Raw genomic sequence first — 27,118 nt, forward strand, 5'->3', positions numbered from 1 at the left:
AGCTTAGTTTAAAACAGTTGCTATCTAAAACTGACAATAAAAGTTCAGCCTCAGAGCTCTCAAAATCGATTAATGTACAAGAAGCTGTGTATTTCATCAAAGCATCTTGGTATAAAGTGGAAGCCACAACCGTCCGAAATTGCTTCCGAAAAGCAGGATTTTTGGAAACTTATGAGGATCTTACAGATTTTGATCCCGAAGATGACATTCCACTGGCAATCTATGCTAGGATTCATGAAGGACTAGATTTGGCAAATGATTTGGAAGGTTTTCTCCTAAGGAATCAACATTTTTTCACTGAGGACAACAATATAGAAATTCAATTTGGCCAACAAGATGATACTATGGACATAAGTGATTCAGAAGATGAATTTTCAGAAGAAATAAGTGAGCCTATAACATCATATGACGAGGCTTTAAAACTCGTTGCGCGCTTGAAATAATTTGCAAAAAATTACTATGCAGCTTTTCAGCACACTAAAGATATCGAGAGTCACTTTGAAAATGAACATTTTAAATTAAAGCAATCAATGTTTAAGCAATCAAGCATTACCCATTTTTTTCAATCAAACTAGTATTGAAATGTAAAGACTTGTGCAATGTACTTAATCGATATATGTATGTATATGTATTTTTATGTAGCAAATATTCTTTACTTCCAAAAATTTCTCAAACAAACTATGTATAATACAATTTATATATGTGGTATATATTTTGTGACTTCATCCCCTATAAGCGGACATCTCCCATAGCCGTACAAAAACACTGCGACGGTGAGTGTCCGGTTATAAGGAATTTCACTGTATATAAATATGCATACATGAGTATATACAATTGTTGATGCAAAGGGTATGCATTAAATAACTATCACTAACTTATTCGTGGATGTTGCTAACTTGAAGCAGAGCTTCCAAATAACTCTCATCTAATTAAGAAGATTTTAGCAAGTAACGAAATCGGTTTTTGGTTACTCTCATTTAGAAATCTTTATTTTTTAACCACAAAGCGTCGGCAATGTCTTGTGTCCTCTCGCTGTAGAGGAAGTCATACTTCCTTAGGAGACGCGAGTCATTCTGACATAACTTCGATGTGGACACTGTAATAGGTTAAACTTTTAAAAAATAAAAAAGTAAATTTAAGGCGCGAAGAGATTTTAGGCCGAGCTTCTCTTGCGTCGTTCTCCTCTTAATTTTTTCTACAAATTAGCGAGAACACTGCCGAGGGGCGACCACGCTTTTATTTAATTTTCTGATCAACACCCTAGATTGATGAGGAGTGTAATGACTACTATCTAGGGATTACCTAATTATTTTCTAACTTTTAGTGTTATTATTACTTAATGTAAGTATTGTTTTCAATAAAACCGTTTAACTCAAAAATTTCTTTTTAATTATTTTATTTACTATTACGTTTACCTATTTGCGCTTTATTGAATGTCTAGAGGAGTGGAAAATCTAGTCGGGTTCGCTTAGTTCGCTTTCGGGTTTTATTGTCAATGTACCAAATTGACCATCAAAAATAAATTATTTTCAATAATTTACGAAAAAATGCAAATTTTTTTACGGCATTTGCAGTAAAAGATAATATGGATTTTTCAAAAATAGGCACATATTTGGTTAGGTGCCACATCTATGAGTAGTTGTGCACGCATTTTGTTTTGATTGCCCTAATGGTCGGGACACAACGAAGTTTTTCATATAGATGCGTTCAACGCAATCTTATGCATGCCAGTAACGTCGCCACAATCACGCAAGATGTTCCGTTCCCTTTGTAAATATGAACGAATTTTAGACTTAGGAATTGGAGTTTATTTCGCTTTGCCCATTCGCGTACAAAATTTTGGGAATCATTGTTATAAACATTTTCGCCATACAACACAAATGCATGCTAACATATTTTGTGTCCTATTCATTTATTAAATTGCAATTTTTAACTGTGCAAAATGTTATAAAAATTATCAACGAGCGGGAAAAATAATTTTATTCGCAAACTCTGAAAGCATCCTTAGCAAATGTCAAATTCTTCTTCTTATGCTATGGTTGCAACAAAAGTTTGAAGTTGGCAACTTTTTCATATCAGATGGCGCCAGTGTTGCTCAAACTGCCGTGCTCCATAAAAATAGTGCAATATACTCATAATGTATAAGATTGTGTTAAACGAATCTATATGAAAAACTGCTTATGTGACGGGGCTTTAACTGTTAAGAACGAAAATGCTGCTATCCATTTTAGCTATTTTTGTAAAAGAGTGATAAGTTTTTGGGCTGCTGTTCGCTTAATAAAGCAAGTGGCCATGTGTGAAAAGGAAAACTTAATTATTTCATTAAAAAAAAATTGTGATTTTATTAAGATTCCGTGTAAAATTGGTATAACATATAAATAATAAAATTATAAGTAAACAAATATCTGGTAACTTGTTACGAGTTTAAGTATAACTTTCAACTAACTTATTTTGGAGCCCTGCTTGAAACCGCTTAAATATAAATTTAAAAAAACCGGCTAATTCCATGCTATAAACTCATTAATCCGTTAAAATTAGATTATTGTTGTTAATAGAGTTGAAGTGACATCATATATGACTTACTATACAAATAAACCGCAATTTGATATATATTTTTTGCAATATTGTATGGAAAATGATATAACAGTTGACGCAATTAACATCCCATTAATATATACATTTTTTTCGAATCCATAAATAAATACTAGCAAATAAAGTGAGATTAAACCATTTATAGTTCATTGTTGCTGCTAAAGTTGATATACCATTAGTTATGCACAGCGATTTGATATGGTTTTTTCGCTAAACTGGATATAAAGTAGTCTAATGGACGATGCAATAAAAATCCCATATTTATTTTTATCAAATCAGTGAATTAATACTAGTAGAGTTAATTAGATCTTATTTGCATTGAACAATAGGAAGTAAAAGTAATATAAAGCTGCTTTAACTTGTCTATATCGACTTTTGGTAGTTACTATTTTGTCTAGTTGATGTAATTTTTACAGACGTACCGAATAAAAAGATAGTTTTTGACAGTCGGTAAATCTAATCACACCCTTTTGTCAATTAATTTTTAGTACTTTTGCTCTTCCGTTGTCTGTCTTCTTTAAGTCAAGCTGGCTTCAAACTATATAGCTGAGGCTAATCATTTAGTTTAACATTAAGTAAAGTCACTTGATATGAGATTAAAACACAAAATGAATAATCAAATCTTATAAGTATGATGTCACCACGGAACGTAACATTTATACTTCACATTGGGTACCAAAAAATGTACGTATGATGCTATAATATTAGAGCTGTAAAATAATCTTTGGCAGAGTTGCACGAAAGGCGAATGAATTAGAAAAACGCTGTGTGGCCAAAGCTTTACACGAACAATAAAGTTAGATTTTTCAAGCTTAAACAAATTGTTTCGTGGACACCAATTGAAAATATCAAAATAAATTATATATGCCCGTAACAACAATAACAGCACCACTAAGTCATAAGATTTAGCGCGTCCAAAGGAGCATTCTTGGTCCAAATTCGAAGCCAAACCAAAATTTCGGTTTTGTGTTACTGATCGATCAATTACCGAAGCTGAGTCCAGGGGAACGACTTGCAGCTCGATGTCTCATCTACTGGTTTGACGCTTATATATCGCATTATCAATCCTCTTTCTTTTAAGTTAATTAGCAGTGCAAGACCTTTCTTACCAGTACTTATAATATAACAACAAGCTTTATCTTGACTTCGGCAATATTCATTTATTTTATACAAATATACTTATAAATGATGAGCTGTGCGAGTTTTACGCAGACCTTAACATGGTTCAGTGAATTAAAATGCAAGTTCAGAACTTTACAATGCAAGTTCAGAATATTACAATTCAAGTTCAAAAAATTACATTTCAAGTTCAGAATTTGAACTGTAATTTTCTGAACTTGAAATGTAGTTTTCTGAACTTTAATTTTAATATTCTAAACTTGAATTGTAATTTTCTGAATTTAAATTGGAATTTCTGAACTTGAATTGGAAATTCTGAACTTGGATTTTAAGTTTCTGAACTTAGGCCCGGTTTTTTAGTAGTTGGTTAAGCTAAGCTTAAACTAAGTTTGCTTAAACTCCAAACAAATTTAAACTCCATTTAAACTACTGAGCAGTTTTTCAGTTACAGTTTAAGGTCGCCTTTGGGGTAGGCTTTTTTGTGCAGCAACATTGGTTTTTTTATTATCTAGATAATTTATAGATACGGCAACAGCTGTGTTTTGTTTACCCAACAAACATGGAAAAAAATTCTCCATAATTATTTAATTATTCTTAAACCAGGCGGCCACCGTGGTGTGATGGTAGCGTGCTCCGCCTATCACACCGTATGCCCTGGGTTCAACTCCCGGGCAAAGCAACATCAAAATTTTAGAAATAAGATTTTTCAATTAGAAGAAAATTTTTCTAAGCGGGGTCGCCCCTCGGCAGTGTCTGGCAAGCGCTCCGATTGTATTTCTGCCATGAAAAGCTCTCAGTGAAAACTCATCTGCCTTGCAGATGCCGTTCGGAGTCGGCATAAAACATGTAGGTCCCGTCCGGCCAATTTGTAGGGAAAAATCAAGAGGAGCACGACGCAAATTGGAAGAGAAGCTCGGCCTTAGATCTCTTCGGAGGTTATCGCGCCTTACATTTATTTTTTTATTATTCTTAAACCAGATAGTTCTCGAGTTGTTATCCAATTTTCCAGAAATTTTGTAAATTTAAAAGATTTCTAGTTGATCTAAAAAGTCATTTTCCAATTATTATCTATTCGAGATATTTTGAGAAATGTAAGTTCTTAAACGAATATTCAACACATTTCTCCTCCATTGCATATCGAGTTGAGGTGGATTTGAAAAAAATCTCCAAGGTGGTACCACCAAAACCAACAGCTGTTTATTGTGAGAAACAAACACCTGGTTGATAGCAGTAATGAAACGTAATTAATAAAAATAAATTATATAGGCGGCCGCCGAGGTGTGATGGTAGCGTGCTCCGCCGACCACACCGAAGATCCTGGGTTCACGCCCCGGGCAAAGCAACATCAAAATTTTAGAAACAAGGTTTTTCAATTAAAAGAAAATTTGTCTTAGCGGAGTCGCCCCTTTGCAGTGTTTGGCAAGCACTCCGAGTGTATTTCTGCCATGAAAAGCTCTCAGTGAAAACCCATCTGCCTTGCATATGCCGTTCGGAGTCGGCATAAAACAAGCAGCTTCCGTCCCGCCAATTTGTAGGAAAAATTTAAAGGAGCACGAAGCAAATTTGAAGAGAAGCTAGGCCTAAAATCTCTTCGGAGGTTACCGGGCCTCACCTTTATTTATTTCTTAAATTATATATATTTCATTTTATTTTCGTGAAAATACTGTAGAATGAAATCTTGCATTTGAGTCCAGTTAGAGAACCACGAGTTGTTACTTACATTTTTTCAACTTAATAGCATTTTTTGCTTTATAAAAAATTCCATCTTTTTGCTCAGTACGCTATGATTCTCGAGTTGACTTACTGTTTCGAAACAACTCTTAAGAGTTTAGAAGTATCAACATGAGCTCTAATGGTACTCAAGCCCAAATGCTTGTAGGTTATATTCGACGCCGTTGCGAACGAACGCAAATAACTGGTAGGTTCAAGTAGACTGAAAAACTGCAGAATAAGTTTAATCGTAGTTTAGCTGACAAACTGACTTGTACTGAAAAACCGGGCCTTAAACTGGAAAAGGTGTAGACTCTTCTTTTTCAACATGATAAGAGCTTATTATTCCTTTCCAGCCATGATAAGGGGAAAATTAGCAGTGACAGTAGAGGTAGGAAGCGCCCGCTTCTGAAGAAACGGTTGAGCTCGTGTTGTGCTTGTGTCCTGCTCCAGCGATCTCAAGGCTCCGGCTACTTTCAACATAAGACTTATCAGATCTCAAGGCAGCAATTAAGCAGGGTCCTACAAAGAGCCCGATATGGAGAAATCCGCCAAACTTTGGTTTTTTTGGAGAAAACAATTTTTTTTGAAACATGGTATCACGTAAATACCTTTTTGTTAGGAACATTGAGGGGTATATTGGAGCTATAGTGCATAGCCGTTACTCGTCTTACATAATGTCTCAAAAAGATATAGTCAAAAGACCGAGCAAAATATATATAAATTGAGGTCGCAATGTTAAATATACATTTCTTTCAACACTTCTGTACCGATTATATCGAAATTTTAACAAAATATGGAGATATATGCAGCTGTTAGCTATGTAAAATTTTTTTGATATACGAGACCCGGTTTTGTAGATATCGGTAAAAATATAAAACCGAATAACCGCCAAATATTTTTTACTGCAAAGTTTGCAACACATTTATTTTAACACCTTTCTACCGATTCTTTTGAAACTTTAAAAACATATAGATATGTGAACGAAGTATGTTTATGTAAAAAAGTTTTAATACCCGAGATCCTTAAATTTTTTTACTTATTTAAACACTTCTAACTGATTGTGTTGAAATTTTATCAGGATGTACTTATCTATGTGGGGTATATTTAGGTAAAATTTTGTTGATACCCGAAACCCGGTTTTAGAGATATCGGCAAAAATATGAAACCGGGTAACCGTAAAATATTTCATACCCGTTTTTTAATTTTTTCTCTACACCACAGTAGTATACCATCAATTACCTCATCTTCGAATATTCACGCAAAGAAAGTTTTTGATGTTTGTACATGGGGCAAATGTACGAAATTTTCGCCAAAAATTGGCAATCGTCAAAAAGTGTAGAGCATTTTTTTTTTTTAATTTTTGTACCAAATTTGTGTTTTTTTCTTTTACTTTAAAAGTAAAACCTTGTTAAAAAAAAATTTTTTTTTTCTCCACTTTTTGACGATTGCCAATTTTCGTCGAAAATTTCGTATATTTGCCCCATGTACAAACATTAATAACTTTCCTTGCGTGAATATTCCAAGATGAGGCAATTGATGGTAAACTACTGTGGTGTAGAGAAAAAATTAACAAACGTGTATGAAGTGATAAAAGTAAAATTGTAGCTGTGCCCACAAAAAAACATGTTCTTGAAAAAAATATACGCAACCAAGTGCTTCCACTTTTCTGCGTCTACCTTCAAAACTGAAAGGGGCACATAGAATTTGAAGCCCCAGTTATTTTTAGTCCCTGATAGGCTATCATCGTGCATAATCCAAATTTCAATACTCAGTTGCTATAAGCAAAAAACTGTCAATATTGAAAATGACAAAAAAAAAGTATCGCTACTTTGATTGATGATAGTTTTGAGTATTGGCGGGGCACATCAATTTTGCTCATACTTAGAATCTCCGTCTCAAAAACAACATTCGGCTTAAATTCCATAGCGTTTCAGCGATGCCTCAAAATTTTATCGAATAAATGCAAAAAACAAATCAAAAGTATATCTTGAAAAAGTGTAAAAATCGACGTTTTTTACGTTTCGAAGTTCTGCAAAAACTGAGTACCAACTTTATTGGTTTATAAAATCATCAGATCGGATAGCCAAAAGGTCAAACTTAATGCCCTTGTACTTTTTTCTGGCGTTAAGTTGTTTTCCCGTGTATAAAACCCGAGTATTCAAAAAAGTAAAAGTTTTTGGGATTTGCCCATATGAATTAATTAATTTGTTTTTTTATGATATGTTTCTTCTATAGTTTATATATACAGTTTATTATGTCGCCTCTTTTGATCAATATGCAAGATTCTAAATCCCATTGTACTTATTATTATATTCAAAATAAATAAAACGAAAACCAAATAAAAATCTTCGGTTTTGACTAAATTTACGGTCTTTTTTCGCAGAACTCTATTTTTAAACCGGCTCTGTTTTCTTTTCTTCTTTATTTCGAATTCCTTTTGTGTATCTAGATATACATACATACTTTTTTCTGCCTCAAACTCACAGAAGTCACAGATTAAATTTAAGGTATTTAAAAAATGGATGTTGCAGCCCTTTTCCAAGTAAGCGACTGTTTATAAAATTTGCTATGATTTTAATTGAACAATTTTTCCATATCCGCTCTTTGGTGTTTTAGTGCTCATTGCATTGTTTTGATTTATTGTTGGACACTTAAGCATGACTTCATATAAAATGTTGAATTATTAACAACGTTCACCTCGTTAATGGAATTTTAATGTAATTGATAATGCTAAGACCATTAAACTCGTACTTATTGCAGTACATAAATATTTTGATAATAAATGGTTTAAGCGCGCCAAAACCATTATTCACAGTTATCGTTGTTGTTGTTGTTATTGTGCTCAAACACTCGAATTGATGTTGGTATTTATGTTATGTTATGCTTCAGATTTGATACGGTAAATATGTATGGTGCATACAATAAAAAAAAATTTTATGACTTGCTATAAATTCCGCTCTAATTAAATAATTTCATAGCTTGATCAGCCAGTGAGAAAAGTTGTTGTTAAATAAAAAAAAACTGAATATAGCGAGTAAAAGTACTTTTTAATTGTTTCAAATTATTGATAACCCAAAACTAATTAAATTAAAAGGTGTTTGTTTAGTACACAATGGAAAAATGTATGTATGTATGTAATTACGTGACGTAGCGAGTAATTTGTCGGCTTGACCTACTCTAAATTGATTTTGATTTCATTTCCAAAATCTAAAGCGCTTTCATGTTATTGTATCGGTAAAGCCACTACCCGAAGGAGTTTTAACGCTGCTGATGGTCCTCTGGAGGATATGAATCCATCCATCCAGTATGTTCCGATAGGAAGCACCATTAAGGTACTAGCCCGATCATCTCGGGAACGGTTAATATGACCACATTAAACCTTCCAGGCAATCCCGCCCCACCCCCCTAGTTTCATGAGGAACTTGGAGTCGCCAGACCTTCGCCTGCTAGATATGTGTATGATACATTTATATTTGCAACAGGATTCCCCTCGCGTAGGTGAGGTTGACAAGTGGGTTGCGGAAGTTTTGAAGCTATAAAGCTTTGTATTGTGCTTATCAACCCCTTGAATCCCCTGTTCTTCTCCTATCGGCTGTTGCTTGAACAGATGATTGTTTTGCTTAGAAGTTTATAATATGTTATAGAAACTTTTCTAACTCATTTTAATCTAAGTTGTTACGTCAATTGGGTCGGGGACAAGCCAGCATACAAATCAAGTGTTATTCGTACTAGTCACGTACGATGATGAGTCGTATCTACCGACATTATTCCTTTAGCCGGTATAGAACTGTTGAAAACCGCTCGCTTCACTCATGTAAATGCAAATATTCGGTTAACCAGCCATCAGCATGGCTTCCGTAAAATTCTTACCACTCCCACTGCGCTAAACGCCATTAAACCCAGATAAATTGCAGACTGAACCGCCCAAAACTCCCAAATGGGACGGACGATGCCCGTGGTGTTAGAAAAACACAAAGTTCATAGACCGTGTAGTCGACTATAACAAAACCAATAACGGTTTGTCATCAGCGATCTACACATTGAAGGCATCAAGCCATCAATCACCCTAGAATTCTAATAAAAGGAAGAGCTTAAAGAAACCCCGTATGAGCTGCTACAAAAATCCTCGACGAATGAGATAATAGCACCTGATTGGCGCACCCATTTGACGGTGGTGAAAGAAAAAACAACAACCAAAAAGTAGAAAGGCAGTTATAAATAGAAAATTTCAAAGTGCGCTGATGGTTTGATGCGCTTTAACTTCAAGCCCTCAATGTGTGGACCGCTGATGATAAACCGTTATTGGTTTTGAAATAGTCGCCTATACGGTCTATGGACTTTTGTATTTATTATTATTTACCTTTATATTAAGTCGCTTTCATGTTTGTCCCCTCATTTCCATACGAATTTTTGACCCACGGAAAAGTCTTTTTCGCTAACTTCCCGTTGAGCTAGACACTTGATACTTAGAGCATAGTTCAGATCTGGGAGACATTACAATACAAGTGAAAAAAAAATCCGCTAAGTGGCGCACGGATCGAGATATACAGAAAATTAATTTTAAAGTGGAAATTTTGCGATCGACTTTTAACTAACTTCTCGGTGATCCAGAGACTTGAAACTTAGAACATAGTTTGCGAGTCGATGGCACTACAATTCGTGGAAAACAAAATGCCGCCAGGTGGCAGACGAATCCAGATAAACCAAAATCCCTGAAAAAACGGAGGGAATCGTGCGATCGATTTTTAAGTAACTTCCCGGTGAGCTAGAGACCTGAAACGTGGGCCGTGAGTCAGAACCCAGTGGCAATGCAATATTTGATCAAAAAATTTTCGCTAGGTGGCGCATGGATCGAAATGTTAAGAGAATTAATTTTGATTTGGGAATCTTTCAATCCATTTTCAACTAACTTCCCGGCTACCTAGAGACTTGAAACTTGGGCCGTGAGTCAGAACCCAAAATTCCAAATGCCTTTTTGCAGGCAGCACTAAAAAAGTGAAAATAAAAAGATGATAAAAAAATTTTAAGGACTACCTTTATATAAATGGACCAAAAAATATAAAGCAATTTTTCCTTCATTCAGACATAATCTTGTTGAATTTTGACTAAAAAACTTTAACAATAGCTCTTGTAAAAGAATTTGGGGATTTAAAATTAGAGAGGTAGAGCGCATGCTTAAATTTTAAATAACCAATTAGTTAATCCCAAGTACACGATTTGCCTTAAATTGAAAGATTGCGCTTCACCTTTATAGTTTTAAATCCCAAAATTCTTTTACAAGAGCTATTGTTAAAGTTTTTTAGTCAAAATTCAACAAGAATGTGTCTGTGTAAAGGAAAAATTGCCATCCATTTTTTGGTCCATTTATATAAAGGTAGTTCTTAAAATTCTTTTATCATCTTTTTATTTTTATTTTACTCGTTTCTTTGTATTATAATCCAATAACTTGTAAAATATAAATTTTACAAAAATAACATAACCGGTCTTGAAAACAAGCAATTAATATAAAAATTAATTATGTACAGACCAATAAAACCAAACATAAAATGAAAATGCTAATTTAAAGTTACATGGTTTGTCAAGCCTTATTTTAGGAATTTAGAAACAATGTTATGATTGATTGAAGCTAAGGTAAATGGACCATTAACAGACTGCAAAAGCTGAATTAAAACTGTCTAATAGCCCTGACAGTTTTGTCACGCCTTCGATAAAAAAAGATAGATTATTGCGCAAAAATCAATATCATTACACACACAAAAATAAAGTGCAGTGCTAACACGGTGTTTTATTATTATTAAAATTTTATTTTCAGAATATTTTTTTTTTCAGTACCTCTTGGGGATGAAATTTACACTATTTTAGTTTTATATATGTACAACAACACCAAAAAGAGTGGTTTTGGCACCACATTTTTTTTTTTGTGTGTTTATAAAAAAATTATCCCCAAAAATTTCGCGGATTATCCAGCTTTCTAGCTTTAGAAAATAAAAAACATGCACTTACTTACTTTATTGGCGCTTAACCGTCTAAACGGTTATTGCCGTCCAGCAAGGCGCGCCAGTCGCTCCTTCTCTCCGCCATCCGGCGCCAATTGGTCACACCAAGTGGTTTAAATCCTTTTCCACCTGGTCGTTTCCAAAGGAGTGGGGCCACCCTCTACCTCTGCTTCCATAGGCGGGTTCTAATAGAAAGACTTTCTTGGCCGGAACATCATCTTTCATTCGCATAACATGGCCTAGCCAGCGCAGCCACTGCGTTTTAATTCGCTGGATTATGTGGATGTCTGCGTATAGCTCGTACCGTCATCACTAAATCTTCTTCGGTACTCGCCATCGCCAACGCGTAGAGGTCCATAAATCTTTCGAAGAACTTTTCTCTCGAACACTCCCAAAACCGCTTCAACTGCTGTTGTCATGGTCCATGCTTCTGCCCCATATAGCAGGACGGGTGCGATAAGTGACTTGTAGAGTATGATTTTCGTTCGCTGAGGAGGACTTTACTTTTCAATTGCCTACCTAGTCCAAAGTAGCATTTATTGGCAAGATTGATTCCTCCTGGATTTCAGTGCTGATGTTGTTGCTAGTGTTGAAGCTGGTTCCCAAATAAACGAAGTCTTTTACTACTTCGAAATTATGGCTGCCAACAGTAGTGTGGTTGCCAAGGCATATATGCGCTGACTCTTTGCTCGTTGACAGCAGGTACTTCGTTTTGTCCTCATTCACCATCAAACCCATCTTCACCGTTTCTTTTTCCAGTTTGGAGTAAACAGAACTAACATGCAGACTTGGACATTTTTAATTAAGACCCAATTTTAGTAAAGCCAAAAACGTTTCCTTGACTATTCTTGTGTTTTTTTGTGTGCCTATTTTACAATCCAATCAGCCGTGGATGCTGTTTGTTCACGCCCCTCATTGTTATTTTAGCTTTTGTTGTTTTTTCGTTGTTTTTTTAACAGCCAATCACTTATTTTGATCCTTCGTTCTTAATTGAATTCACATTCAATTTTATTGATTTATGCATTTTGACGTCACTTTCAATCAATTTTAATTAATTGGTGAGCCAACAATAGCATGAAATATATACAATTTAATTTGTTTTTATACTCAGTTGAGCAGAGCTCACAGAGTATATTAACTTTGATTGCATAACGGTTGGTTGTATAGGTATAAAGGAATCGAGATAGATATAGACTTCCATATATCAAAATCATCAGTATCGAAAAAAAATTCGATTGAGCCATGTCCGTCCGTCCGTCCGTCCGTTAACACGATAACTTGAGTAAATTTTGAGGTATCTTGATGAAATTTGTTATGTAGGTTCCTGGGCACTCATCTCAGATCGCTATTTAAAATGAACGATATCGGACAATAACCACGCCCACTTTTTCGATATCGAAAATTTCGAAAAATCGAAAAAGTGCGATAATTCATTACCAAATACGCATTAAGCGATGAAACTTGGTGGGTGAGTTGAGCTTATGACGCAGAATAGAAAACTAGTAAAATTTTGGACAATGGGCATGGCACCGCCCACTTTTAAATGAAGGTAATTTAGAAGTTTTGCAAGCTGTAATTTGGCAGTCGTTGAAGATATCATGATGAAATTTGGCAGGAACGTTACTCTTATTACTTTATTTCTGCTTAATAAAAATTAGCAAAATCGGAAAACGACCACGCCCACTTTTTAAAAAAAAAAATTTTTAATTCAAATTTTAAAAGAAAAGTTAATATCTTTACAGCATATAAGTAAATTATGCCAACATTCAACCCCAGTAATGATATGGTGCAACTAAATACAAAAATAAAAGATAATTTCAAAATGGGCGTGGTTCCGCCCTTTTTCATTTAATTTGTCTAGGATAAAAATAATGCCATAAGTCGAACAAAAATTTACCAATCCTTGTGAAATTTGGTAGAGGCTTAGCTTCTAGGACGATAACTGTTTTCTGTGAAAAAGGGCGAAATCGGTTGAAGCTACGCCCAGTTTTTATACATAGTCCACCGTCTGTCCTTCAGCTCGGCCGTTGACACGATAACTTGAGCAAAAATCGATATATCTTTACTAAACTCAGTTCAGGTACTTATCTGAACTCACTTTGTATTGGCGTAAAAAATGGCCGAAATCCGACTATGACCACGCCCACTTTTTCGATATCGAAAATTACGAAAAATGAAAAAAATGCCATAATTATATACCAAATACGAAAAAGGGATGAAACATGGTAATTGTATTGGTCTATTGACGCAAAATATAACTTTAGAAAAAAACTTGGTAAAATGGGTGTGACACCTACCATATTAAGTAGAAAGAAATGAAAAAGTTTTGCAGGGCGAAATCAAAAGCCCTTGGAATCTTGGCAGGTATTACATATATAAATAAATTAGCGGTACCCGACAGATGATGTTCTGGATCACCCTGGTCCACATTTTGGTAGATATCTCGAAAACGCCTTCACATATACAACTAAGGGCCACTCCCTTTTAAAACCCTCATTAATACCTTTAATTTGATACCCATATCGTACAAACACATTCTAGAGTCACCCCTGGTCCACGTTTATGGCGATATCTCGAAAAGGCGTCCACATATAGAACTAAGGCCCACTCCTTTTTAAAATACTCATTAACACCTTTCATTTGATACCCATATCGTACAAATAAATTCTAGATTCCCCCCTGGTCGACCTTTATGTCGATATCTCGAAAAGGCGTCCACCTATATAACTAAGGCCCACGCCTTTTTAAAATACTCATTAACACCTTTCATTTGATACCCATATCGTACAAAAAAATTCTAGAGTCACCCCTGGCCCACCTTTATGGCGATATTTCGACTATAGAACTAAGGCCCACTCCCTTTTAAAATACTCATTAACACCTTTCATTTGATACCCATATCGTACAAATAAATTCTAGAGTCACCCCTGGTCCACCTTTATGTCGATATCTCGAAAGGGCGTCCACCTATAGAACTAAGGCCCGCGCCCTTTTAAAATACTCATTAATACTTTTCATTTGATACCCATATCGTACAAACAAATTCTAGAGTCACCCCTGGTCCACCTTTATGGCGATATCTCGAAAAGGCGTCCACCTATAGAACTAAGGCCCACGCTCTTTTAAAATACTCATTAACACATTTCATTTGATACCCATTTCGTACAAACAAATTCTCGAGTCAAGCCTGGTCCACCTTTATGGCGATATCCCTAAATGGCGTCCATCTATAGATCTATGGCCCACTTCCTCTTAAAATACTCTTTAATACCTTCCATTTGATACACATGTCATACAAACAAATTCCAGGGTTACCCTAGGTTCCTTTTACAACATGGTGATTTCCCTTACTTTGTCTCCACAGCTCTTAACTGAGTATGTAATGTTCGGTTACACCCGAACTTAGCCTTCCTTACTTGTTTTTTATGTATTTGGATACATAAACATATATGCGAGTATGTATGTATTTATCGGTTTGAATAAATCTTCATATGAATGTATTTACATTTGGATGTTATTCGACCTGCATTGAAATATATTTCTATTCAGAATTTTATTAAACTAATTGTTGAGTGTATTCCATTGATGACTCGCTATCACCCACTACTTTGAATGCGTGGAACTTTAAAATAAAACAAGTAGGACGTGACTGTCTTCGGCTGTGCCGAAAACTTCATACCTTTCATGAATGGGGCTGAACAATAATCTTATCCCGTTCGTAATCTCCAAATAATGGGATGTATAAGATAATGAATATATAGTGAACAGATGTACATACCTAAACGATTTTTAAGATAAATATAAAATACAAAATGGCAAAAAACCCCCTTATCTGAACGATCGATTGATTGTATGGGATATATATTATATATAGCTCCGATCAAAATAATTTTTACAGGAAATCTTCTATGATGTATTAGAATATATCTCACCAAGTTTCACGGTTTTATATTGGAAACTAAGGGAGAAATGGCCAAAGATGTTTCTATCTGAACGATCGGTTGTATGGGATAGGTATATACTATATACATATAGCTCCGATCAAGGTGATTTTTTTAGGAAATCTTCTATAGTATATTAGAATAAATATCACCAAGTTTCACGTTTTTATATTGGAAACTAAGGGAGCAATGACCAAAAATCTTTCTTTCTGAACGATCGGTTGTATGGGATAGGTATATACTATATACATATAGCTCCAATCAAAGTGATTTTTTCAGGATATCTTCTATTATATATTAGAATTTATATCACCTAGTTTCACGTTTATACTTTCTAAATTGCGGCAGGAATGACCAAAATCGTCTTATCTGAACGATCGGTTGTATGGGAGATATATATTATAGTGATCCGATCCTACCGGATCCGACAAATGTCTAATATAATACAAAAATACATCCTTGTGCCAAATTTCATTGATATATCTCAAAATTTGAGGGACTAGTTTGCGTTCAAACAGACAGACCGACGGACAGACGGACATGGCTATATCAACTCAGTTCGTGGCCCTGATCAATTCGGTATACTTAATGGTGAGTCTATCTTCTATATTTCTCAACGTTACAAACATCGGACCAATGTTAATATACCATTTCATGTTCATGAAAGGTATAAAAAGTCATTTATATGTTCAACACTGCAAGCTACAAAGAAATTTTCGAAGCGATGTAGTTACCAGTGGACAAGTTACATACAGTTGTTCGTGCATACGGATCACGGAAAACTCCTCACGTATGATAAGTAGAGCTTACGATTTCTTCTCGAACTCGACTTCTCGCGAGATTCTCTAATCTCGAAATACTCGTACAACTCGCGAGCTGCTCGACTTTCAATTCAGTCGCTGAATTGGCAGTATTCTATAATTTTCGTTGTTTTTACTTGTGGTCTTGTTGACATTTTCGCTTGTGCTCCAGAAGAAATCGTAAGCTATATGTATATAAAACAGCCAATGAATCGATTAAATTCAATGTCGAGAAGCTTGCGAGGCTTACGAGTAGTTCGAGAATCTTGCGAGAAGGCATGACTCGCGAGAAATCTTTTCTCGAACAAGTTCGTGAAATCGTAAACCTTAATTTCAACTACTTGGGTGTATGGGTATGCCTGGTATAAAAACTCCACAACTTATAAGAACTTTTATTTTTATGACAATATTTTGAAGCTATGTCCATTTAAGATATGTTCCATTGCGTAAACTACCTCCTTTCAATTTACTTTCATGCAAGTACTATAACTTGTCCTAGCTGCTTTTTAAATTTTGGGCTTAGGTTTCTTGACCAAAATGGGGTACAGCTAGGATCTTTTAACTGTTCTCTTAAGATTTTAGTGCTTGAAATACACTCCTAGTCGTTCTTCAAATGTACCCTATAAATACATTACCCGAGGATTTTGTTGGTGGATATGAAAGCAAAGTAATCGAAACAGCTTTTGAGGTACTAATGTATCGTCCTCATTTATAGTTATATTTTTATTTATACCCCTGAAATATGTTTCGGCCTATATCTCGTAAACGTCCCAAAATGTTTAATAAAATAAAATGGAATTAAATTAGATATATATATAATGAAATCAAATAAAACAAAAAAAAAATAAAAGTAAAGTAGACGGAAATACAATACATAAAAGAAAAAATAAAATCAAATAAAATAAAATAAAACAAACAAAAATAAGATAATATAAAAAAGATAATAAAATAAAATAAAGTAGACAAAAATAAAAAACAAAAAAAAATAAAATAATATTATCTGTATTTAATTAGCGAGACATGCTCATATTTCTTTATACAATTGTTTTTGTTATTGATATAGAGAAAAATTACAAAGTTTACAAATGGCGATGGTTACTAGGACATGTAATCTTGTACAGAGTATGAGGGTTGGAAATTTCGAGTTCAAGACTCAGCTCCCGATATGCTAGCTGATAAAAAAGTGAAATTCAGAAACATGTCCTAGTAACCATTGCCGTTTGGAAACTTTGTAATTTTTCTCTATATCAATAACAAAAACAACTGTATAAAGCAAAAAGAGCATGTCTCGCTAATTAAATACAGATAATATTGTTTTATTTTATTTATTTATTTATTGTTTTTTTCTATGTTTTTTATTTTAGTCTACTTTATTTTATTTTATTTTATTTTATTTTATTATCTTTTTTTATAATATCTTATTTTTGTTTGTTTTATTTCATTTCATTTTATTTTTTTATGTTTTGTATTTTTTGTCTACTTTGTTTTTTAGTTTTTTTTTTGTTTTATTTTATTTTATTTCACTATATATATATATATGTATATATATATATATAACAATTTAAATCCATTTTATTTCATTGAACATTTTGGAACGTTTACGAGATACACGCCGAAATGTAGTTCAGGGGTATTAATAAAAATATAACTTTTATATTAAAAAATAAAATAAAGTAAAGTAAGGTAGATAGGTTGAACTGGCCGGTCCATGAGGACCTCACATAGACTTATTGAGTCCGTAGTGTTACCAGAAGTTTGTTTTAACGACCAAACTGAAAGTTTTGGATTTATCAGCGAAAAATTATAGATATTTTACCATATGTTATCGAGTGTTATCGAAAAATTATCGATTTTTCAAAGAAAATTATCGATTACTTACCGTAAATTTATTGATATTTAATCAAAAGTATATCAATTCGTTTTCGTAAACTTATTTATAATGAAATCTTGTTAGTTTAGAAGACGATGCACATAACTTTTCTATTAAGCATATTCATGTTAAAAATTAAGCTAACTTATTTCTAATATATATATATATACACATATAAAATACTACAAATTTAATATGTATATTTATATCAAATTGAGCAAAATTTGTGATATTTGTGATTTCGGAAAACGTTCAACTCAGAGTCATACATAAAAAGTTATTTTAGTAAAATTCGTTTGACAAAGTAAGTTCACGTTTTTCCATTTTTATAGTCCATATTTCTATTCATTGCATTTGTTTCTGATGATGTATTCAACTTTATTAAATATACTCCTTTTAATTAAAATTGATTGAATGTAACTTAATGAACATTCATAAAGATTACCACTTTATGCCATGCCGCCATCGTTTTATGATGTAATATATATGTGGTGTCTGATCAAATGTCTACTATTCTACGTAAACGTATGTATGTGGGTGTGAACAAGTCTGCTGAATCACAGTTTTTATTATACACCCACAACTTCAAGAAGCTTACAGAAATCAGCATAACATAACATACACAAATGCAGTCGCAGGTGAGCGGGACCATGTGTGTGTGTGTGTGAGCGGTGTGTTGGTGTTGAATACGAGTGTGATGTGTGACTTGACTTGAGCCATTTACATTTGCAGTTAATTGAAACTTTTGAAAAACTGATCAACTGTCATTGCTGCTACTGTCATTGTAAATTGTGTAGCCTATGGCAAGGTGTTTTGGAAATTGAAATGAAATACATAATAAAATAAAAATAATAAAATATCACTGACATTAAGCATGTCACTTTGACTATCAATTTACATATAGACATGCTGTTTTGCATGCTACTGAGCATGCGTGAGTAATTTAACAAAACGTAAATTATATTTTTTAATACTTAACAATTTAACATTTCGAATACGAACATATTGAGTATGGATGAGTGCTGAGTGCATGAGTGCTTTTTAAAGTATAAACATCTTTGCTCAGGATATGGGGGAATACAGAATGTATGCGTAGTGTAAGCGTAGTGTAGCATAATCTGGGAACAATGCATGTACATATGTGGTAGAGTTGATATAGGCGAAATCACACAGCAAAAAAGAAAAGATAAGAAAAGAAAAGAAAAGAAAAGAAAAGAAAAGAAAAGAAAAGAAAAGAAAAGAAAAGAAACGAAAATGTAAAGGATAAGAACAGTTACGGATAATTCAATTTTTCCTAAAAATTGACGGGAATTGACCCCGAACTGTATCTGAAAGACAGATGAATTTTCCCAGAAGTTTCTCAAGGCAGAAATATATTAAGAGTGCTTTCGAAATCACTGCCGAGGGGCGTTCCCTCTTAGAAAATGTTTTTTCTAATTGAAAACACTTTTATCTAAATTGTCAGTGTCGCTTCTGGGCACGCTACCACGACACTTCGGCCGCCGCTATCGAAGTAGCAGCCAATGACTCGGCAATAGCAAGCCGATAACAGACTGATAAATGGACTTAAATATTTGGCTGTAGATAATAAAAAAAAATAAATAAATGTAAGGCGCGATAACCTCCGAAGAGATCTAAGGCCGAGCTTCTCTTCTAATTTGCGTCGTGCTCCTCTTGATTTTTCCCTACAAATTGGCCGGACGGGACCTACATGTTTTATGCCGACTCCGAACGGCATCTGCAAGGCAGATGAGTTTTCACTGAGAGCTTTTCATGGCAGAAATACAATCGGAGCGCTTGCCAGACACTGCCGAGGGGCGACCCCGCTTAGAAAAATTTTCTTCTAATTGAAAAATCTTAATTCTAAAATTTTGATGTTGCTTTGCCCGGGAGTTGAACCCAGGGCATACGGAGTGATAGGCGGAGCACGCTACCATCACACCACGGTGGCCGCTGTAGATAATAAACCAATAATAAAGCAATAACTTGTCAGTATCCCTTGTTACAATTAACAAGTCCACCAAGCTTTTCTCAAAAAACCCCAAATTATTTATTTCTGGTTAATTTGCCGCTAATGGGGTTTTCTAGGCGTACTACGAAAAATTTACATATCGAGCTTCACGAGTACTTTGTACTCACGCCTGTTTTTAATTTCTTGTTGCTCAAATTTGAAATAAATGGGTACAAAAGCATTGGGATTGAAGAAAAGTTAGTGAATCAGCTATGTAAAATTTGAGGCCACTTTAACGGGAAATCTCTCGAGCTTACAGAAACTGTCAACATTGAGATTTTGTAACTTTAATCTTTGAAGAGACCATTTGTTACGGAGAATATGCCAAATGTTTAGGTTTCAACAATTTGCGTGTACTCTCCTTACTTAATTTTATAAAAATTCGTGCCGAATGATGACAGTAAGAAGTATAAGGCGATTAAGAAATCTCACCAAATATTTGTAAAAAAAACCAGCAAATATATATTTTCCAGTTTTTTGTCGGTGATTTTCTCAACACTCTTAAGTCTTCTAGATATTTGTACATGCACTGCAAAGGAAAGTGTTTATTATTTAAAATTTAATTTAAACAAGTAAAGGTGTCTAAGTTCGGGTGTAACCGAACATTATATACTCAGCGTGAGCTTCAATTGTACATTTCATTTCAGATAAATTACTTTTCTACATAACACGTGGCACCGCCCGTTTAAAAAAAAAAATATCTCCCCATTTCCTCTTACAGTAAAACTTGATAAGTTAAATATCATTGATTCAAAACTATTTTTTTGCTAAGTTATAGCTTATTATTCTAGCCTACGACCCTATTAAACTTATTTATATCTAACTTGCCGTAGTCTTTAACCGATCCCGTCCATTTTTTCTAGAAATATTTTCTAAAATAGCGAAAATTTGTCTACCCAATTTTATTACGATCCGTTAATTTTTCTTCGAGTTATGGCTTCCGAAACATAAAAAATTGCTCCGTCATAAAAGGGGCGGTGCCACGCCCATCTTCAAATATTTTAGTGTTTTCTAATTTAATGTTATAATTCAATTTAAAAACTAAAATTATATTGATACAAAGCTCTTTTTTGCTAAGATATAGCTAATTATTTTCATCTGCAACCCTTCTAAAAATCTTTTGTTTAAAAGTAGGTGTGGTCTTTAACCGACCTTGCCCATTTTTTCTAGAAATATATCCTGCTATAGGGAAAACCTGTGTACCCAATTTAATTGCGATCCGTTAATTTTTCTTGGAGTTATGGCTCCCGAAACATAGAAAATTGTTTAGTCATAAACAAAATTTGAAGTTTTTCCTATTTACTGTTATAAATCCACTTGGAAAATGAAATACCATTGATATAAAGCTCTTTTTTGCAAAGATATAGCTTATTTTTTCATACACGACCCTTTTAAAAATATTTTATATAAAAGAGGGCGTGGTCCTTAACCGATTGCGTTAATTTTTCTTCGAAGCATTCCTTATAATAAAGGCAACCTCTCTGCCGAATTTTGTTACGATACGTTTAAAAATTTTTGATTTATGATTAATAATATTTGTAAAATTGATTTTATCACAAGTGGGGGGTGCCACGCCCATTTTAAACAATTTTTTTAAATTTTTATCAAGATTCTCAATATCAGTCTACAAATTGGTGAAGATATCTCAATATTTACTCAAATTATGGTGTTAACGGACAGACGGACGGATGGACGGACGGACATGGCCCAATTAAATTTTTTTTCGACACTGATGATTTTGATATATGGAAGTTTATATAGCTATCTCGAATCCTTTATACCTGTACAACCAACCTTTATCCAATCAAAGTTAATATACTCTGTGTGCAAAGCACGCTGAGTATAAAAATGGAGGCTTAGATTTTTATCTTGTGTTTAACAAGATCGCTAAAATTAGGATAATGTCTCTTCCGATGATGTTACGGGCGCAACAGCAAAAAATGATATGAAAGTAGGCTTTAAGATACTTAAGAAAGAATTGCAGTTCGCTTACTAGATGTAGACTGAATTGAGGTCTGACTGAGTAAGTGGGATAATTCAATGTGCTGCTCGCTCTTCTCTTCCTTCGTTTCAAATTCAGGTTTTCCGGAAGTGATATCTTACAAATGATATCAAAGCTGATTATTTAGGTAGTTATGTTCCGGTTCCGGTATTGTAAGGTATTGTGTAATTCCTTAGCAATTGATGTGATTACAAAAATAACTGCAGGGTTCATGCACGCAATCGAAAGTGGCTGCGTGTTTGTTTATTTCAAAAATGTTGGAAGCAATGACTACTACAATAAAATCAATTTCAAAAAGCAGATGTCATAATATTGTTATTTTTTTTTTTTTTTTTTTTTTGCTACTTTGTTTCTCATAGTTACGGGTAATGCCATTAGCAGAGGTCCCAGTGAAGTGAAAATGCAAAATTGCTTCACTGCAATACAGTTTTCAATATGATGCGGTAAAACGGTTGACGTTTTGACAGTTTTGATGCGGCAATTTGTGTGGCGTTATATTGCATTTATTTGTTATTAATCTTTGTTGATGCCTTTACACAAAGCATGCTGCAAATATTCACATGTGCGAATAATTCGCACTAATTTGTGTCGCGCACTTGCATTGAAGTATACGAATATTTCGCGAATGTTATGCGATTGGCAGCATCTATATAATAACACGCTAACAAAATTTCCACACAATCAATTGACAGGCTGTTTCGCATAGTTAGCATACGTAAAATCATATAAAAGTTAATGAATCGATTCGAATGGATCAGCCGCAGTGCATAGGCCTTTTTTTGTTAACAAATATTACTCTATTTCTTTATAATTAATAAAAAAAGCTTTTTGTAAATTCGAAAAATCTCCGCAATATCGAAATTTACTTTCGTGGCCAAAAGTACGCCATCTGTAGGATCAATTATGTTAGTGCTCTAAGACACAAAGCAACATACGTAACGCCGGTGAATTCTGATTTTTAAGGCTGTCTAACTCTATAATATATTCTGGTTTTGGAAAAATTACCTACTTGAAAAAAATAAGCTGGTGAAAAATAGCGGCATAACAGCTTAACTTAAATAAACAATTGAAAATCTAAACCAAGCGATTTGTAAAAAAAAGCTAATTTGTATATTTGTGTCTCATTTGCTCGATATAGGCAACCGGCATCATAGCGGCCGTATTGCATAGGCCGTATGTTACCTACTATATTTATTATTAGGCTAACTTTGCTGGATTATATGCCCATTAACCGGTTGCTTAGATCCCATAACTCTATTTTATTTATGTCGCTTAAAGTTATGAAATTCATTTTATATAGATCTCAATGGGAATCCCAACATTAAATATTCGAACATTAAAATCTTCATATTTCCACAATGATAACATTAAAACCCTGAAAAAAGTCAAAGTGCACTTATTGCGTTTTTATATGGAACTGTTTATTCACTTCACATAATTTTTTCGCACTTTAAGTACTATATTTTTTTTTTTTTTCTTTCATTTAAAATTTGTTTAGTAAAATTTTTATTGGAGCTTTTCGGCCGGGGTTTTTTCCTTCTTAATAAAACAACGTTTTATTTAAATATCCTACGCGTTTCGACGCAATTTTTGCGTCTTCATCAGGGATTTTTTTAATTATAATTTTTTGTACATTAACACTAATATTTTTCTTTTGTTAAATAACATTTAAAGTATAGAACATACACATCTATAAATACATCTTTGACACACTGTACACCCTTTGCTTTCACCAGTCAAAAATCTACTTTGCCTTCTTTCTCATTACATAATTTTTTTATATTTTTATTTTATTTTTTATGAAGGTATCCTCTATTCTATTCGAAATTTTCGTTTTGTGTCACACTTATATATTAAGTATGTATTTATACAAAATTAAACTCAGTAAAACGCCAATTGCATACCTAACGGGTGGCGTGAAATAGGCTAAATTCCTTTAACACATTTCTTGGTTTTTAACTAAAAGTTCGTGTTTTTTGAGATATGACACTATTGAAGTAAATGGGCGATATATGTATATGGGTGATATAGGCCTACTGGGGAACCGAGCATCTAAAACTAACTTCGGTAGCGCGTCAACGATGACCTCTCGGGTGGTGTAGAAAAAGCTATTGTTCAATTCAATTTCAAGTAATTTCACCATAATTCTATGTCAATTTCATTTGATTTTACATATTTTTGTTTAAGGAGCTCCATATCAAAACGTTATAATTACATTTGAAAAGTTTGTAGAAAATTTAAGAAAATACAATCAAAAGTACAACATCTTAGATCAAATTCAAAATTATAATGAAAAATTTTAGTAAGTTAGACCACTTTGGTATATTTCCAACACTGGATGCATAGACTGAGTTGAAAAATATACAAACTGGTCGAATTTCGACCACAGGCGATACTAGTAGTTATTATTATACTGTATGCTATAACTCAGCTCTTATGCGCTCTAATTTAAGTAAGTAAAGCTAATAAACCTTAAAAATTGAAAGTTATATGAAAGCACATATTCAATAAAACATCTGATACCCAAAAAAAAGGAATAAAAGTACTCTGCTTCAATATATAAAACCCGGCGTTCGTTATGTTAGCAATCGCATTTACTTTAGGGAATAACAAAAATAGAAGATTCGTAACATCACTACTTCAAACCGCGTGTGACACATCGTAACTTTGGTCGTAACTTGCGGTTGCAAATTGCAGCGAGTTGTAAAAAGTGATTGTCACTCGATTAGCACTCGCATTTAGTCGCAAGCTCATCGTGATTCTCTTTGCTAGCATTACTAACTATATTTTGCATATACAATACGTATGTAAGTATGTGTGTAGATATGTTTGTATGTGCCGCATTGCGAATTGCCATTCGTCAAAAAGTTTTTAATTGCCAAAAATAACGGGAGCAATGAACTGCAATGATTTAGTGACTTTACATGCAAGTGACTTTGGCAAGGTGGGTGACGTTATGGTTGTTGTAGGCGTATTTGGGTGTTTCATGGCTACAAGTTTTTTCGATTAAGATAAAACGTTTTGATTTTGACACAAATTCTACTTAACTCTTAAATGTGTTTGTATGTATGAGTATGAAAACTTGCATTGCTTGCGCAATTTGTCTATGATGACGTTTATACTTATTTTACACATCGCGAATGATTTTTTATTGCAAATGAGTTCTATTATATCTGCGACTGTTGCAATAGATTAAACCTTGAAGGCTAGTTGGTTGCCAATTTAGATTTTAAGTTGTCTCTGAAACTCAAACTTGATTTTTAATATAAAATCACAAAGGCCAAAACATTTAAAACCATTTATATTTTACAAAAAGTCGTTCGGTTTTCGCAAATTTAAAGCTGCTGTTGTTGTTGTAGCGATAAAGACACTGACCGAAGGATATTGATGGTCCTTTGCAAGATAAAGATCCGGTACGTTCCGGTAACAAAGTACCATTAAGGTACTAGCCCGACCATCTAGGTAACTATTTATATTACCACATTAAATTAAGGTCTCTCCCCCCACCCTTTAGCCCCATAAGGAACTTTCGGGGAGTGTCTTTCTCGTTAATACAACAGCAACAACACCAAATGTGAACTTACAGTTCTTTACGTGCTTTTCAATTTTACCAATTCGAGTTGATCACCCCGTTAGACAAGACCACATACGCTCGCGAAGGCTGCAGCTTTTGCTGTAATGCGTAGTCGAACTGAAGGAAATTTTCAGCTAGTAAGAAGTAAGACGACGCCGAATGGGTGACCTTGCGACTCTCTGTTGTTGTTGTTCTTGTAGCAGTGCCTCGCCCCACCTAATAGGCGCGACCGATCACAAATTGTCATCAATATCCTCTAACAAGGAAAATTGCTGTTTCAACAGGGGTGGACCATAATGAAAAGGGTGTTAGAGGCGTTGGTTCCACATTACAATTAAACAGATGGTTGTTGTCATGTGGGGACACATTGCAAGCGGGGCATACATTTTGTATGTCGGGGTTGATTCTGGATAATTAAGAGTTTAGCCTGTTACAGTATCCAGAACGAAGTTGAGCTAGAGTGACTCGCGTTTCCCTGGGGAGTATGCGTTCCTCTTCCGCAAGTTTTGGGTACTGTTCTTTGAGTACTGGATTCACCGGCCAATTCCTAGCATAAAGGTCCGACGCCTGTTTGTGGAGTTCACTGAGGACCTGCTTGTGTTTTTTTTTTCTTCATACGGCTGAGTTCTCAGGTGCCGTATTTCCTCATAGTGCTTACGGGGATGACTCCTTAAGACCCTGAGCGGTGTTGGCTCATGAATCAGATGCCTGTTGGGATGCCCAGGTTTCTAGGTATTCAACAGGAACTGTTTGGTTAGCATCTCATTTTTCTTCCTGATGGGCAGTGTTCTCGCTTAATTATGTAGATGGTGTTCTGGGGACATAAGAAGACAGCCCGTGGCGGTTCTGAGAGCAGTATTTTGGCTGTAGCTTCTTCCGGTGAGTAGTTTTTATGCTTGACGACCATATAGGGGACGCGTAGCATGCAATTGGCTAGCCAATTGCTTTGTATGTGGTAATGAGCGTTTCTTTGTCTTTTGCCCAAGTACTGTCAGCAAGGGATTTGAAGATTTTATTACGGCTCTGGATTCTCATCCTACTTGATGGGTATCAGTCGGAATAAGTAGTGGAAAGTAAGGTCCCGAAATTCCTTGAAGCCTTCTCAATTTGCTCTGTTAATGAAGCGACGACATTCGGAAATAACGAAATCATCTCAGCGACCAGTTGGGAGTACAGTTAGAAGGTGTCAAGTTGCCAATATTAGCCAAAGTCTTCAGTTAACACATTTACATAGTCCTGAGCTAACGATATAAATCACTGGCGAGATATGACAGTCTTCTGCAATCACCTATGAAGACCTCCAACCCAATTGTCAACCTCACCTACCAGTGCCGAATCCTGTTTCATTAACAGCCGAGGCTCTGGCGACACCGAACTCGTGATAAATCTAGGGGGTTGGACGGCGGTATGGCCTAGAAGGTGACATGTGGTCATACCAAATCGTTCCCGAGATGGTCGGGCTAGTACCTTTATTGTGCTTGTTACCGGAACGTAGCGAAA

The 27,118-nt window shown here is 34.5% G+C and overlaps 1 protein-coding gene across 1 annotated transcript in view; it reads left to right on the forward strand.

Moving 5' to 3' along the window:
- ko (Stork-head domain-containing protein knockout) overlaps nucleotides 1–27,118 on the forward strand; it is a 712,534-nt gene that overhangs the window by 435,667 nt on the left and 249,749 nt on the right.

Source organism: Eurosta solidaginis, chromosome 5 (genome assembly GCF_040869045.1).
Source record: "Eurosta solidaginis isolate ZX-2024a chromosome 5, ASM4086904v1, whole genome shotgun sequence".
NCBI classification, from domain to species: domain Eukaryota; kingdom Metazoa; phylum Arthropoda; class Insecta; order Diptera; family Tephritidae; genus Eurosta; species Eurosta solidaginis.